This window comes from Puma concolor, chromosome C2, assembly GCF_028749965.1.
Source record: "Puma concolor isolate L17-30 chromosome C2, mPumCon1.1.hap2, whole genome shotgun sequence".
NCBI lineage: Eukaryota > Metazoa > Chordata > Mammalia > Carnivora > Felidae > Puma > Puma concolor.
Window position 1 is genome coordinate 64,009,652 of NC_141675.1, and position 17,184 is coordinate 64,026,835.

A 17,184-nucleotide genomic window follows, 5' to 3' on the forward strand; every position below is an offset into this window, starting at 1 on the left:
GAAGCCCCATTTGACTCCCAAAACTATTTTTGCAGGGACTTCAGTTCATGTTGCTTCAGTCACGTTGACTGCCTTTAGAGCTCAATGGGAATGGTTCTTCTGTGTTAAGTTCAATCTTTGAGATGGTTTGATCACTATGTGACTGACATTAATCAGATAAGCATTTACTTTATATCTTTGGTCACTTCATATTTAGGTTGCAAATTTATCACTTAAGTGTCTGCTAAACCCAACTCTTTACAGAGTGTTCCTGCAATTTGCATATCCTAACTTGAGGTCATTTGAGGTGTCTTAGTCTTGGTGATCTCGGCTCAGGTCCTGATCTCATGGTTTGTGAGATCAAACCCTGCATCTGGCTCAGCAAGGAGCCTGCTTGGCATTCTCTCTCTCTCTCTGCCTCTCCCTCACTTGCTCTCTCTCTCTCTCAAAATAAATAAACTTAAAAAAGAGAGAGAGAGAGAGAAAGAAAGTACATAGCAGGAAAGTGAAGTGGTAAAGAAGCTTTGCTTTTTACCCAGCCATCATCTTATGAAATATATTATTTAAAAAATGAACGTTATGGAACACTATAAATGTGCTATTTGTATAGAGCCAAATTTAAAGAAATAAACTCCTATGTATATTTTAAGCATCTTATTGACTAAGCCTCATTGATATGTTTCCTAAAATTTCCTGTATCTTTCTATAGACAGAGCCTTGACGTTTTTCTCTCCCTTTTTTGATTTTCCATTGAAGTCTCTGAGCTTATATGAAGCTTAACTCTGCAATGGAGTAACATAGATGTACTTATAGCAATCCACAGTTGCTCTCTGTTATTTTAGTCTTATTGCCATTCATTAAACTGAGGAAGAACTGTGAGCAGAGCGAGAAAAACACAGCATTACTCCTCTCCTCCTTGGAGGGGTGCCTCTCTTCCTTCCACAGAGCAAAACCCGAAAAAGTAACACTGTGGTCACACTATATTCACACAGCAGTATAAAAACGTTTTTTTAATTAGAAAAAAAAGTATTCTGGGAAGCTCTCACCTCTCCCCTAAATTCATAAACAACTCCACCCTAGAACCTGAGGTGATATTTTAAACAATTCAATATATGCTGCATCTATGTGGCTCAGCCAGTTGAGTGTCTTGATTTCAGCTCAGGTCATGATCACACAGTTTATGAGATTTAGCCCCACGTTGGGCTCTGCTCTAACAGTGAGAATCCCTGCTTGGGATTCTCTCTCCTTTTCTCTCTGCCCCTCCCCTGTTCTCTCTCTCTCTCTCTCTCTCTCTCAAACTGAACAATTGAACATTAAAAAACCCTCAATAGACTCATAAATATGGAGAATAAACGGAGGGTTACTGGAGGGGGTCTGGGAGGGGAGGGGGGATGGGCTAAATGGGTAAGGGGCATTAAGGAATCTACTCCTAGACCAATGGAATAGAATAGAAACTCCAGAATTACCCCCAGAAATGTAAGGCCAACTAATCTTTGACAAAGCAGGAAAGAATATCCAATGGAAAAAAGACAGTCTCTTTAACAAATGGTGCTGGGAGAGCTGGACAGCAACATGCAGAAGAATGAAACTAGACCACTTTCTTACACCATTCACAAAAATAAACTCAAAATGGATAAAGGACCTGAATGTGAGACAGGAAACCATCAAAACACTAGAGGAGAAAGCAGGAAAAAACCTCTCTGACCTCAGCCGCAGCAATTTCTTACTTGACACATCCCCAAAGGCAAGCAAATTAAAAGCAAAAATGAACTATTGGGACCTCATGAAGATAAAAAGTTTCTGCACTGCAAAGGAAACAATCAACAAAACTAAAAGGCAACCAATGGAATGGGAAAAGATATTTGCAAATGACATATCAGACAAAGGGCTAGTATCCAAAATCTATGAAGAGCTCACCAAACTCCACACCTAAAAAACAAATAATCCAGTGAATAAATGGGCAGAAAACATGAATAGACACTTCTCTGAAGAAGACATCCAGATGTCCAACAGGCACATGAAAAGATGCTCAACGTCGCTCCTCATCAGGGAAATACAAATCAAAACCACACTCAGATATCCCCTCACGCCAGTCAGAGTGGCTAAAATGAACAAATCAGGAGACTATAGATGCTGGAGAGGATGTGGAGAAATGGGAACCCTCTTGCACTGTTGGTGGGAATGCAAACTGGTGCAGCCACTTGGAAAACAGTGTGGAGGTTCCTCAGAAAATTAAAAACAGAAGATTAAAAACAGATGACCCAGCAATAGCACTGCTAGGAATTTACCCAAGGGATACAAGAGTGCTGATGCATAGGGGCTCTTGTACCCCAATGTTTACAGCAGCACTTTCAACAATAGCCAAATTATGGAAAGAGCCTAAATGTCCATCAACTGATGAATGGATAAAGAAATTGTGGTTTATATACTCAATGGAATACTACATGGCAATGGGAAAGAATGAAATCTTGCCTTTTGTAGCAACATGGATGGAACTGGAGAGTGTTATGCTAAGTGAAATAAGTCATACAGAGAAAGACAGATACCATATGTTTTCACTCTTATGTGGATCTTGAGAAACTTAACAGAAGACCATGGGAGGGGAAGGAAAAAAAAAAAAGGTTAGAGAGGAAGGGAGCCAAACCATAAGAGACTCTTAAAAACTGAGAATAAACTGAGGGTTGATGGGGGGTGGGAGGGAGGTGAAAGTGGGTGATGGGCATTGAGGAGGGCACCTGTTGGGATGAGCACTGGGTGATGTATGGAAACCAATTGGACAATAAATTTCATATTAAAAAAAAAAAAGAAATCTACTCCTGAAATCATTTTTGCACTATATGCTAACTAATTTGGATGTAAATTAAAAAAAAATTAAATTAAAAAAAAAACCCTCAATATATGTTTACATAATTTGCGAATGAGCTTTCATCCTTACCAAAAATGTTATAAACAGCTGTCTGTTTCAAAGCAAAATAGTTTAAACTTGATTTTTTTAATTTAAAATGTTATTCAAAGAACTTTATATGTTTTTTAAAAGCACTTTTTTTATAAACTATTTTTTATGTTTATTTTTATTAAAAAAATTTTTTTAATGTTTATCCTTTGAGAGAGAGAGCGAGAGAGAGCGTGAGCAGGGGTGGGGCAGAAAGAGAGGGAGACACAGAATCTGAAGCAGGCTTCAGGCTCTGAGCTGTCCGCACAGAGCCTGATGTGGGGCTTGAACTCACAAACCATGAGATCATGCCCTGAGCCGAAGTCAGCCGCTCAACCAACTGAGCCACCCAGGTGTTCCTATGTTTGTTTTTATTTTTGAGAGAGAGAGAGAAAGACAAATAGAGCATGAGTGGGGAGGGGCAGAGAGAGAGGAGACACAGGATCCAAGCAGGCTCCAGGCTCTGAGCTGTCAGCACAGGCCCAATGCAGGGCTCAAACTCATGAACCGCGAGATCTGAGCCAATGTGGCGCTTAACCAACTGAGCCACCCAGGCGCCCCTTAAAAAAGCACTTTTAATCTCATTTTTTATGTATTGCCTCTGCGTGCTGAGTTCTACCTGATTGATGAAACATCCTTCTAGCTTCTACTTTTGCCCCATAGGCCCACCTCCTATGGCTGCCCCTATGGGCCCACCTCCATAGGCTGGTCTCTCCTGCTTTCCCATTCTGCCACAGGTTATAGGGCCTCTCCTGGATCTTTTCTTCCAACTCCATTTCCATCCCCAGCACCATACAGGTCAGCTTCCTACTTTCGACAGGGCAGTGATGGAGCCCAAAAGAGAGGATGTGCCCCATCAATTATTTCTCCGAGTTGGAATCAGTTGGGAAAGTCTCCTCAGCCCCTCAGCTCATCATTCCCAGTGTAGAGTAAATAGGCTCAGTGGGCACACCTTTGAAAGGGAGAAATAAAGGTGAAGACTTTCTACTTGATCTAATCCAGACTGAGGATGGTGATAAGCAAGGAGCTAGGGCTAAGCACCAATTGTTAGGGGGATACAAATGGACCAAGACTGGAAATACAAGGGAATAAGCTTCCATTTAATGTGGGCAAAAAACAGGGGTGGCTCAGTCGGTTAAGCATCTGACTCTTGATTTTGGCTCAGGTCATGATCTCACCATTCGTGAGTTCAAACCCCACATCAGGCTCTGTGCTGACAATGCAGAGTCTGCTTGGCATTCTCTCTCTATCCCTCTCTCTCTGTTCCTCCTGCTTGTGCTCTCTCTCTCTCTCTCAAAGTAAATAAATAAACTTAAAAAAGTTCTAAAAATCAGACTCTTTCAGGAGGAGATGTGATAATGCCAAAGACAGTCCCATTGTTGCCATTTTTTGAGATGTCCTCAGGGACACAGAATAGAGTCCAGGAGACTGTCAAGTTGAGACCAGTTTCTCAATGAGCTTATAGAATATTAGCAGAAAGAATGTAAATATTAAAACATACCACTTCCCTTCCACCTCACTTGGGAGCCAAATTGCAATCAGGAAAAATATATTCTTATTCTCTGTGCCCAGATGACCTCTCTTATAGTACAGAGATAACTTTGGCCATGGCACACTGTGAAAGAACACATTTTGCTAAATTGATTGAGACAATCCTCAGTCAATGTTCTCTGCCGCTGCCCTCACTGCAGTCTCCTCTGATGCCTGTTGACTCGCCTTTCTTCTCTACCTGGCCATGAACTCTCTGAGGGCAGGCACCATGTCTAACTCATTTTACCTCAGTGCCTATGCAGCGGCTGGCCCAAGGCAGGCATGTTTATTAAATCAAAGATTTGATGGGTAAAAATGAAAGAGAATTTGTTTCCTCAGGTCTAAATTTTGAGTAGGCATCTATCTTTGCCACATATAAACTCATTGCATTTTTCCTTTTTCTTTCTTTTCTTTCTTTCTGTCTTCCTTCCTTCCTTTCTTTTCTTTCTTTCTTTCTTGCTTTCTTGCTTTCTTTGTTCTCTTTCTTTCTTTTCTTTCTTCCTTTGAATCTAGAGTCATTGATTTTTTTAAAAATATTCCCTCTTCAATTCAGGAGCAGATTCTGCTGTATTTAGGAAGCCATTTCCAGGAATCTATCAAGCCTAACCACGGAGCTGTTAGTCTTTTTTACTTTAGAGTTTGAAGGACTTGTGTGAGGCAGGCCCAATTTACCAAGAGCTGACCCCATTCATTGAACCAGGTGGCCCGAGGAAGAAGAAAGCCAGCAGGAGCCCGGTAAGAAGACTATTGTCTAATACAACAGGAAACTGTGGAATTAAATCTAGACTGGTGAGTGTCAGACTGACTGTCCAAGGTTTACATGCCCTTCTCCCTCTCTAGCTGTCAGCTTCTTCGGGCAGGGATCAAGTCTTCTCTGCATTCCCAGGACCTGGTGCAGCTGAAGCAGAAACATCTGGAGATAGGCAGACTAAGAATGCGAAAGCCCATATACAGGAATAATGAGAAAGTGCGTTTTTCTCATATGGCCCCCATCAGTGGGGGAGGAAGGGAGGAAGACAACTTTTGCTAAGCACTACCTGTAAGGCAGACACTGTGTATCATATTTTTACATATATTGCAGAAGGCCATTGTTTCCAAAATTTCTGAGACTTGGTTTGTCCTATATTAACAATATTTCTACAGTTTGAATATCTTAACTCCAAAGAGGAAAATAATAGACAAATAATTTTCCAGGCCAAAAGATGTGGTAAAAAAATTGTTTTGAAAGAATTTTGTTTTTAAAACTCCTTTATTTCATGTAAATACATCTTGCAAATCAGTTGAAGGATGTAGCACGTATCCATCATTACTTTGCATAGATTAAAAACATCTGGATATAACTGAAAAAGGGGAAAAAACAGTATCTTGTTAAACTCCTAAATCTTTAGACATGTAAGCATGTATACAAAAATGATACATTCTACTTAGTTTTTCTCAGAATGAAAATTGGAATTCACGATGCTCACTCATTACCTTAAAACTGGTGTGATACAGGGGCACCTGGGGGACTCAGTCGGTTAAGTAGTTAAACGTCCGACTTCAGTTCAGGTCATGATCTCACATTTTGTGAGTTCGAGCCCCATGTCGGGCTCTGTGCTGACAGCTCAGAGCCTGGCTCCTGCTTTGGATTCTGTGTCTCCCTCTCTGCCCCTCCCTGGCTCATGCTCTGTCTCTCTCTCTCTCTGAAAAATAAATAAACATTTAAAAAAATAAAAATACAAACAAAAATTAAAAAAACTGGTGTGATATACATATATACAAATATACATGTATATGAAAACTTTTTATTCTTTGGAAATGCTTGTTGGTCTGTGGCACGTTCTCTCACCTTTGCGAGTTGATATAATTGCATCTGCGAAACAAAAGGTGAGACGATGCGACAGCTTCTTGTAGAAGGTTTCTTGTCCGTCTCCTCTAACAGAACCTTTCCTTTCCAAGCTCCCCTCTCGGCCTGTGCATCTGGAATATTTCCATGAAGTCTATGATATCCTCACAACGTCACCCAGCCTAGGCGGAGCCATGGTGGTCCATCCATTAGGGTTCCTTCCCCTTCGTCTGTGAGCCATGGCGACATCACTCTGCAGTACGGGAAGCCAAGAATCACAACTACCACACCAGTCCCTGCTGGAGGCCTCCTCTGCTCAGACTCCCCTGGAAATGATCTTCTCTCTTGTCTTCTAATCCTCCTACTAACCACCACTCTACAGGTGAGGCACCTGATACTCAAAAGGGTTTAAATACTGTTAATTTGCCTGTCATCACACATGAAGTAGGGACTGGAATCCAGAGGGTTAGGACTTGAATACAAGTCTGTCTGCCTGCAAAAGCTCTACTCTCTCTACTTGACTCTGGGAGATTCATTGATGAGAACAACATGAAATTAGGGGAACTACTGGGCAATAGGTATAACTTTAAAACCACAAACTGGAGTATATGGGAGATGTCCCTGCTTCATTTGTCCATAACTCAAAAGAATTTATTTGACAAGACCTCATTCTGCTGGAGGTAGAACTCTAAGTCAATCCAGGTTGCCTTCCTCCCAATTTCTCTGGCTCTATCCCAGTCCCTGGAAGACTTTGGGGTACGGGGGGCAGAGGCAGGCATCTGGTTCTTATTTGTTGTCTGCTAGCTCTGGGGCCATTAAGCCATCCATCCTGCTCTCAGGTCATGCCCAGCATTCCTCAGTCTCATGACAAACACCCTTCATACCTAATAGCTCTCTCTGTTGCTTTTGTGCCCCTCTGGGGACACGATTCTCATCCTGCAGCACCTCTGGGGGTTGTGTGGAATCAGTCTCCATTTCTGGACCATGCTGTGGCTGGTGGATTTTGTGAGGTCCTCTGAGGGAGTGAGAGAATCCCAAGCAGGCTCTCCACTGTCAGCACAGAGCCCGACGCGGGGTTCGAATGCAGGAACCGTTAGATCATCACCCGAGCCAAAATAAAGAGCCAGATGCTTAACCGACTGAACCACTCAGGCCCTTCTTAAAATGCATATTTTAAAACATGAAATGCTAATAGTATAGACATGCATGTTAAAGACAATTTCCTTTATCCATTGCTGGAAGCAAGAGTCCTTCTGCTTACACTTCTGCTTACAGTTCCTGTGACCCCTTAATAGTGATGACTTCTGAGAAGAAGCCTCAGAAGAAGGTGGAACTGGAAGGAGAACAGATATGTAGTATCTGGCCAAGTAGACAAAACTAATGTAAACAGCACAAACTGAGGGGATGGAATCAAAAGGAACTGCGTTCGCTGAGCTCTACTCGCCACCCCTTCCCCTCGGGCTGAATGTGTGCCCCCTGCCACCAACACAGGGGTGGTTGCATGTCTACTATTTATTGTGTGCCTGCTGCAAGCAACACACCATCTTAACAGTTTTAGAAACATCCTTTATAATATTTCCAACAACCTCTGGGAAGAATATCACAATCTCCATTTTCTCAAATATGGAAAGTTAGGATCAAGATTGTGTAAGCAACCAGTCCACGATCATTCAACCATTCCACAGAATCCAAACTCTAGTGTTTCTGTTGGTTAGAAAATGAGGGCAAGGGACAGAAAAAATGACCTCTCTTATGTGATGGAGAAGTGATTACCGAGCTCCAAAATGCGAGTAAGGAAATGTGTCACTGCAGGAACTTAGAAAGTCCTAATCCATGCTGGGCTGGCTTCTGGTGTGGCCTCCTGCAAGGTAATCTTGTTCTCATCTTGTTTCCTTTAATTATGTATTGAGCTGACAGTAGACTTGCCACTGAATATGGAACAAAAGCTTGGCCTTTCCCTGAAGTTGCAGTTCTTAGGGCAGCAAACTATCACCAAACAGAAATTCCAGCTCAGAGGTGTGCATCTGGCCATGCGCCGGGGGCATCTGCTCCTGTGGAAGGAAGTGTTCCCCGGCTCTAAAGAGGTACAACAGGCTGGCTCAGTTGGCTCTTCTTTGGCTGCAGAGAGCAGATTGAGAACATCTCCCAAGTCTTTCCGATGATGTCCCAAGCGTAGCTTGATACCAGCCATGGTGTAGGTATGTGCACCATGGAAATTAGCAAACACTGTAAGCGAAGGCTTTTATCTTGGAGATCCATTGACTATTGGGCCTTTCCCTGAAGGATCAAAGGCCATTGATTAGATACTGCCATCTGTCCTGCTGTGGCATATACAAGGTGGTCCATGGGTAATATCAACTGAGTCTACAAAAACATATTGGGGTTTTAGGGAGCTGATAAATATACCCATTTTCCCCAACCCAGTTCTGAACTAAGTAAAATACAAAGAACAGTGAGATAGATGGAGCCCAATGTATAAGCTCCTTTGCTGGCAAAGGCTAGGTTGGTGAATGTGGTTTCGGTGCAGCAAGAAGGGACTTCCTAATACTATTCTCCAGAATCAAGCAGAACTATCCATCTGTCACAAGCTCTTCTGGACGACCAAAAGCTTTTCCATATGGAGCTCTCCTCTTGAAAAACTTATTGTACTGAGAATCAGAACAGAATGCTTGATTTCTTTGGGCAGCTGACTCTCTAGAATAAGGGTAGAGGAAAGGACTGAGCTCTCTTTGCCTGGTTTCTGTCACAAAGTCACTGGTAAGAGGAGTCCTCCTCTCTGGGGAGGAATCAGAGAGGGACCAGATAGACAGTAGAAGCATTTCTTGCACTGAGTGCCCACCACATGGAGGGAGATATCAGTTAGGGCCTGATAACCATTGTTCTATGAAAACCTAGAGACAACCAAGTGGGAAAGTGATGAAAAATGTAAACTGGATTCTATTTTTCCAGGTTCATAATGTATGGTACCAACTGAATATCACATGGTGAGTTAACATAAGCTTGTCCAGGCATGGGAACTTAACAGATGAGGTACTGACTGTTTAGAGTTCGTATGTGGCTTTCATAGCTGGAGGTTTTTTAGACCTTAACTTCAAGTATAAAACTACCAAAGCAATGCCGCTGCATGTGGCCAGTACACAATTCATTCTCCCTGTGGGAGTATTGGACTATTTTTTAATACCAGTGAAATGGAATTGGGCATGATTTTCTGGTACTACCATGATTTCAATCTCACAAAAGACACAGATTCTGCAGCCCATACACAGCTACCTCTTGGCCCAGCTGGAAGAAGCCCTGTAAACTGGATTCTGTGGGTCTCAATATGGACACACTCTGCCTTCCCAGTATTGATGTTTTAAGAAGTATCAGATTGTCCTGCATCTGGAGGAATATATAGTGGTGTTCTTATCACACATACATACATACACACACACACATACACACACACACCCTCTGGCTATGACATTGCAGATGGAGTCTACAAAAGTGATCGTAATCTCTACAAGCTTTTCATTTTTTTATATTTTTAATATGAAATTTATTGTCAAATTGGTTTCCATACAACACCCAGTGCTCATCCCAGCAGGTGCCCTCCTCGATGCCCATCACCCACTTTCCTCTCCCTCCCACCCCCCATCAACCCTCAGTTTATTCTCAGTTTTTAAGAATCTCCTATGGTTTGCCTCCCTCCCTCTCTAACTTTTTTTTTCCCCTTCCCCTCCCCCATGGTCTTCTGTTAAGTTTCTCAAGATCCACATAAGAGTGAAAACGTATGGTATCTGTCTTTCTCCGTATGACTTATTTCACTTAGCATAACACTCTCCAGTTCCATCCATGTTGTTACAAAAGGCCGTATTTCATTCTTTATCATTGACAAGTAGTATTCCATTGTATATATAAACCACAACTTCTTTATCCATTCATCAGCTGATGGACATTTACTCTCTTTCCATAATTTGGCTATTGTTGAAAGTGCTGCTATAAACATTGGGGTACAAGAGCCCCTATGCATCAGCACTCTTGTATCCCTTGGGTAAATTCCTAGCAGTGCTATTGCTGGGTCATACAGTAGATCTATTTTTAGGTTTTTGAGGAACCTCCCCACTGTTTTCCCGAGTGGCTGCACCAGTTTGCATTCCCACCAACAGTGCAAGAGGGTTCCTATTTCTCCACATCCTCTCCAGCATCTATAGTCTCCTGATTTGTTCATTTTAGCCACTCTGATTTGCATGAGGTGATATCTTAATGTGGTTTTGATTTGTATTTCCCTGATGAGGAGTGATGTTGAGCATCTTTTCATGAGCCTGTTGGCCATCTGGATGTCTTCTTTAGAGAAGTGTCTATAGAAGCTTTTTATATTATAGGTCTTCTCCAACCCTGAGACATCTTGTGTAATCTGGCTACAGGTGAGAAATTCTTATGGGACCTGTCAGAGAGTAAGCTTTGCCTTTCCCTCTGCTCTGTGGGGTCTTTTTCCAGGGGCCTTGGGGATATCCAGACTTTACCCTGATACCACTGACTTCCAGTTTCTCCATTGGTTGTGAGCTAATGCAGCTTAAGGTGGCTGATCAGCAGACTATATGAGGGGTGGCATTCCGTAGGGTGTCTTTACAAAGTTTCCTTCAGTGCATATTCCCCTGGTTTTCATTTAGAAAATGTGGAAATATTCTACCCTTATCAAACTACTGGTATCCTGCCTGCTACAGCATTGTAGGCCAGAGAAGCCTTGAACGGTGTGGTTGGGCTGCTTTCCAGACTTAGCCCTTAGCTCTAGATCTATTATAGAGAAACTTCTCTAGAACTTCATATCCTCTTGGAACAATGAAAGGGCTATAACTCTTTCCACAGACTCTTAGTTTAATGTGAAAGACAACACCTAGTTGGTTACTGATATGCTTTTTGGGACATGAATTTGAATCCTGTGGAATTTCTCTTGTGCAAGTTGGGTCATGATATCAGTCTCCTTCCACTGGCCTCAAAAGTCATCTTCTGTCACAAAACAATCTAGAATCTCTTCTGAGTCTAATTATGTTTGGATTATAATTTTTAAAGCTTGGGAGTTTAATTAAAACCGAAATGGGAGTGCACTTTACATTTTATTGGTTGGAGCCCTTCTGATTAATTGCATTAGATTGTTAGTACCTCCAGAAGATTTTCTTATTTTATTGACGTAAGCCTGGACTTTATAGGCAAACTCAGTGTTTGCCTGTTCATCTACTTAACAGCTGTTTAGTGAGTGCCCACTGCGTAGTAGGCTCTGTGCTGGGCATGGAGGATAAATGCACGCTCAAGGAGTGGAATGAAGAGAAAGGCACACTGGCCAAACATTACAGTGTAATGAGCAACACAATGGTGGTTTACTAGAAACAGTGGAAGGATGGGAGAGATGTTGAAGGCAGCCTGGGCGAGTCATGAAGCACTTGAGCTAAACCTGAAGAATGATACGGGGTTTTCAAGAAGACACAAAGGGATAGAGCCTTCCAGGCAGAATGGAAGGCTTAGAGAACATGGCATTTTGGGGAAGTTCAGTATTGGAGCACCAAGGGCAAAGGAAGCAGGGGGTGAGGCCTACAGTTGGCCAGATACTGCTCTTACTGCTGTATATTAATTCTCTTGCCTAATTTTGACAACACTATGGAGGTGGTGTTCTTAGCTCCATTCAACAGAGGAGAAAACTGAGCCTTAGAAGGATTGTATAACTTGCTCAGGATTATTGACCTAGTAGTTGTTAGGGTTGAGATTTGACCCCCATGTAGAAGCAACATTAATCACTATACAAAACTGCCTCCTTATGTTTATCTTCATGCTTCAGCTCACAGACAAACTTGGTTTTCAGTCCCAACAAGTAGCTGCTGAAGTCCCTGTTTTCACTGGAGATACTTTTGTCTACAAGGTCAGCAAAGACAGCTGGTGTATGGAATGCAGCCATTTCACATGATCACTCCTTGACTAAAAGAAATGCAGTTCAAACCCCATTCCTCCAAACATGACAATTGCTATGTGGCAAAGCTTCAAGCTCAAATCTGAGGCTCAATAATTATCAGCTAATCAAATTGTAGTGCCACCAAAATTCAGGCATACCCTTAAAGTAGCTTCTGCAGGGTTTGAGTTGTCGAGGAAGTTTTGGAGAGAGCTGTTTGAAAGTAGAGGAATGAGCGTGTTTATTAAAAAAAACATGAGAAAAACAAGCGTTAGGACTTTTACCACTGGGCTTCCTGGGAGGCTCCATTCTCCTGATACCTGAGGCATGCATGAAGGGCCAGCTTGGAATGATGGAAGTGCCGGAGAATCTGCAGTCTTAGATCTTAACTTCCGTCACGTCAGACCCCGTTGGAGTTTGGGCAAGAAACTTCCTCATTTTGATTTCCATGCTTGCATAGAAGAGTGGCTCAATGCCCTGCTTCTGGGGCCAACTAGGTGTGCTTGGGCAAGGTGCACGACTCCGTGTTGGTTTCATAGCTGCAAATCAGGGATAGAAATAGTTTCTACCTCGCAGGCTGTTGGGAGAGTAACTGAGCCCAGGCGTAGAGGATCTCAGAATGGTGTTGACAGAGAAAGCACAAGTCACATGAGCTTTCATTACTGTTGTTTTCTTCTAGTTCTGGACTTCCCTCCTCCATCCAAGGTGAAGTGATCATTTCTGCAGAAAATCATTCTTCTTTCTCTTTAAAATTTTCTTCTACTTAAGGAAGGCAAACTTAAACTTCTTTGTGTTGTAGTACACTTGCCAACGTTGCATCGACCTCCAGCCTGGGCATGCCATGTCCGGCACTTTGTTTGCTGCAGCTCCTCAAGACCAATGGGAATCCATTTTGTTCAGACAAACAATGGTGACCTTTTCTCCTGTTTGCTCTGTGGCAAAAATTATTGTCTTTTTGCCATAACCAAACATGATGATCTTTGTATAATGGAAAAACAAATATCAGTGAACTTTTTATTTGTTTTTTTTCGACGAAGAAAAACCTATTTTAAGTTGGCAAATTCCACTGGAAATAAATCATATTGCTATAGAAACCATGCACAATTACCCCTGAAATGTGGTTGCTATATATGTCCTTTAAATGCACATGCGTGAAGCATTATATTTTAGCACGTATTGACTTTCAATTCTGTTTCCATAGTGTTAGACAAGAACCCGTCTGCTGACTGCTTCTCTGTTCAGCCTTTTAGGATTCCTTGCTATCTTTGGGATGTGAAATCATGTGGTGAAAACCACAAAAATCTTGTGATTAGTTCTGGCTATGCTACTTCTGTCCATGTGACCTGGGGAAGGTTTTCCAATCTTTCTGATCCAATAAATTTATACATTCTCTAGACTATAAAAATAATGATAATGTCTCATAAGGTCTGAGTGAAGATAAGTGACATAAAGTGATATCTGCATAGGTACTTAATGCTTTCTAAAATGCTGTATAAAGGTGAAACAGTTTTGCTTTCAGAAAACCTACCCACTGAATAAATTACATATCCCAAGTAATGTTTGGAGTTCCTGTATTTTTCTTAGAGTTCGGTTATGACAAGTTGAAGATGTGTGAATGCATACAGGAGGAATGCAGACCTGCTCGGGGTAGGAATCCAGCAACATTACTCACTATCTATGTAATCTTGGGCAGGCAGCATAACCTAGAGAGGTTATGCTTTACTTTCTTCCTCTTCAAACTGAAAAAATAAAATAAAATGCATATCCAGTGTTATTGAATAGATTAGAAAAAATTTACGTGTCAAACACATCTCTTGACAGGTAGTAAGCACTTAAAAATGGGACTTGCGGGGCGCCTGGGTGGCGCAGTCGGTTAAGCGTCCGACTTCAGCCAGGTCACGATCTCGCAGTCCGTGAGTTCGAGCCCCGCGTCAGGCTCTGGGCTGATGGCTCAGAGCCTGGAGCCTGTTTCCGATTCTGTGTCTCCCTCTCTCTGCCCCTCCCCCATTCATGCTCTGTCTCTCTCTGTCCCAAAAATAATAAATAAACGTTGAAAAAAAAAATAAAAAAAAAAATGGGACTTGCATGAAATAATGACGTTGTGCCCAAGCTGACGCCATTAAACAAATTCCCAACTACTCGGCAATTTGGAACTTGTTCTACCAAAGGGAGTACCATTTGTCAGCACCTGGAGATTCTTATCAATTCTTGAAGAACATTTGTTTGGAGATAACAACCACTCATGGGTTCTGCCACAAACGTTCAGTGAGCATCTATTAGGTGCATGGATCAGCAAGGTGAAATGGCTATTTTCTTTCCTTTGCTTCCTTTCCTCCCCTGCCCTTCCTGTCCCTTCTCTTTCCTTCTTTTTTTTTTTCCACTCCTTTTCTTCTCTTCTTTTCTGCCTCTGTTTTAAGGACAATGGAATGCCAGTGGAAGAGCAAATCATTCATTTAGAACTGGCAAATCTCTCAGACTGTTATGCCAGGAGACTCATTTGAAGTTTATGGCACTGAGGTAGCAACACGGGCCTCTGGATGGTTGGCAGGTCTGAATGTTGCCTCAAAATTCCTTTATGAGAAGCAGCTGAGCATTTCTTGAGTTTTGTCTAAGGAGAAAATTTGCAAGATGATGCAGTAGAGTCAATAATGTCTTCCAGAAAGGATATGTGGAGATGTATTTGGAATAATGTTCTTCTTCATAAGGAAAGTAGATGAGAATAAATTTTTCACTGCATAGAGTGAATGCAGAATCCCAGGAACTCAGATACAATATAGTATGTTTTGAGTGTATAAACTGACCAATGAGGAAAAAAGGAAGAAGTGTTTATGAAAGTAAAGGTTGGAAGATGAGAAGGAAAGATCACTCAAAGTTCCCCATATCTGAGATAAAGATTTCCACCGTGGGCAGAGAGGAATGGCTGGAGGTAAGATTTCATTATTACAGATCACATCATTGCTCTGAGCAAAATACCCCATATCTGCTTACCTTTTCCTTCTTAAATCACAGCTTCTAGGTTTCTTCCTAATACAACCTTTCTGCACTGCACCTGCTCAGTCAGAAACACACACACACACACACACACACACACACACACACCCAGCTCCTATTCCTCTATGCCTGAAACCCGACTACTGAACAATCAGAGACCCAACAATAAACCACAGAGTTCCAACAGAACTTGACTACCTAACTTTGGTTTGCCAGGCAATTCTTTTTGTGTCCTGGATAGTCCCATCCAACTGGTTTTATATCAAGATCAAGGCCTGATGGGGAATTCTAAGAGACTCATCTTCTCAACTCCCACCCATTTCCTAGAGACCCTCTGTGCAGAGTGGTTTCATGAACTTGACCTGCTGAACTCAAGGGAAGAGGTGTTCAGGTAACAGCTACAGGTATGAAATGTGCCAAAGGAGTAGGTTTCCGAATTGGGGTGAGCCAGGATGGAGCTAAGATGTAAGCCAGGGGGGCCAAAAATGGCAGAGTCAATCATTAGACAGGCAAGAGCTGGATGGGATGTTGAAGCTGGTGGTCAAAGAGAGCTGAGGAAAAAGGAGGAGTTGGCATCGAGCCCAGACAACGTAAACAGCCTTAAAGGCAGGAGAAAACACAAAATTCTTGTATTGGTTTCTTCATTTATTTGTTTTAAAATCTATGAGTATGAACTGAAGCAGAGCTTACCTCAACCTATAGGCATTTTGGTTTTTGTTCTGTTCTGTTTTGTTTTGTTTTGTTTTCTGGAATAGGAATCTTTGATCGGTCACCATAGATGTGGCCAGTCTAGGCCCTGGGAATTCAGACGGTGACACGGTGTAGCGGTCTGGGCATCACTCAACTCTCGATTTGAGTGCTAACTCGGCCATTTGTTGCTGTGTCAACTTTGGCAAGTAGTTTAGCTGGCTCCAGATCTCAGTCTCTTTATTTTAAAGTTGGAGTAATAATAGGTATTCATAGGATGGTTGGGAGGCTCGAATGAGATGAAATGTGTGACACGTCTGAAACAAGGGATGTCCCCAATATGTGGCAGCTGCTTATGGTTGTTGTTGAAGTCTACTGCATCTCACAGACTTTGGCAGAGACCTTCCCATGAATTGCTTCTCTTGGCTTTGGAAGGGAGTCGGGGGAACCGCGGGCAACCTTGAGTTCACTCGAGTTACTCTGGCCCAAGGGTACGTCATGGAGTTGGAGATTAGACTACCTGCCACGGCTTTGTAGGAGTAGCAGTTAGCCCTGCTTCCTGCAGCTCTGCCTCAGGAACAACAGGGCCTACAAAAGTGAGCTGCATCAAAGACTCCCATCTTGTGGAGAGCTATAGCCCCATTGTGGTCTGACTTCTTGCCCTTTGCCTTTTTCCTTTTATTTTTATTATTTTTTTAAATGTTTATTCATTTTTTGAGAGACAGAGCATGAGTGGGGGAGGGGCAGAGAGAGAGGGAGACACGGAATCCGAAGCAGGCTCCAGGCTCTGAGCTGTCAGCACAGAGCCCGACGCGGGGCTCGAACTCACGAACCCTGAGATCATGACCTGAGCCGAAGTCGGATACTTAACCAGCTGAGCCACCCAGGCGCCCTGCTTTTTTCCGTTTAGACACACATGCCCCTGGCTGCCTGATGAGAGTTTGAGGAGCTCAGAGCAACAATGTAATCTGTAACAATGAAATCTTACCTCCAGCCATTCCTCTCTGCCCACAGTGGAAATCTTTATCTCAGGTACAATACTCTGAAATGGCTGTGTTCCCGTTTCTTTTTTCTTTAAAAAAATATTTTTTAATGTTTATTTATTTTTGAGAGAGAGACACACACACAGTGCAGGTGGGGGAGGGTCAGAGAGAGAGGGAGAGAATGACACAGAATCTGAAGCGGGCTCCAAGGCTCTAAGCTGTCAGCACAGAGCCCTACGTGGGCCTCGAGCTCACAAATGATGAGATCAGACCTGAGCCGAAGTTAGATGCTTAACCAACTCAGCCACCCAGGCACCAACTGTGTTCCCATTTCAAG

The 17,184-nt window shown here is 42.5% G+C and overlaps 1 pseudogene; it reads right to left on the reverse strand.

The window, feature by feature from the left end:
• Positions 1 to 9,307: 9,307 nt before the first annotated feature.
• LOC112849952 (ATP synthase F(0) complex subunit k, mitochondrial pseudogene) lies at positions 9,308 to 9,487 on the reverse strand (annotated as a pseudogene).
• Between the last annotated feature and the right edge of the window lie 7,697 nt (positions 9,488 to 17,184).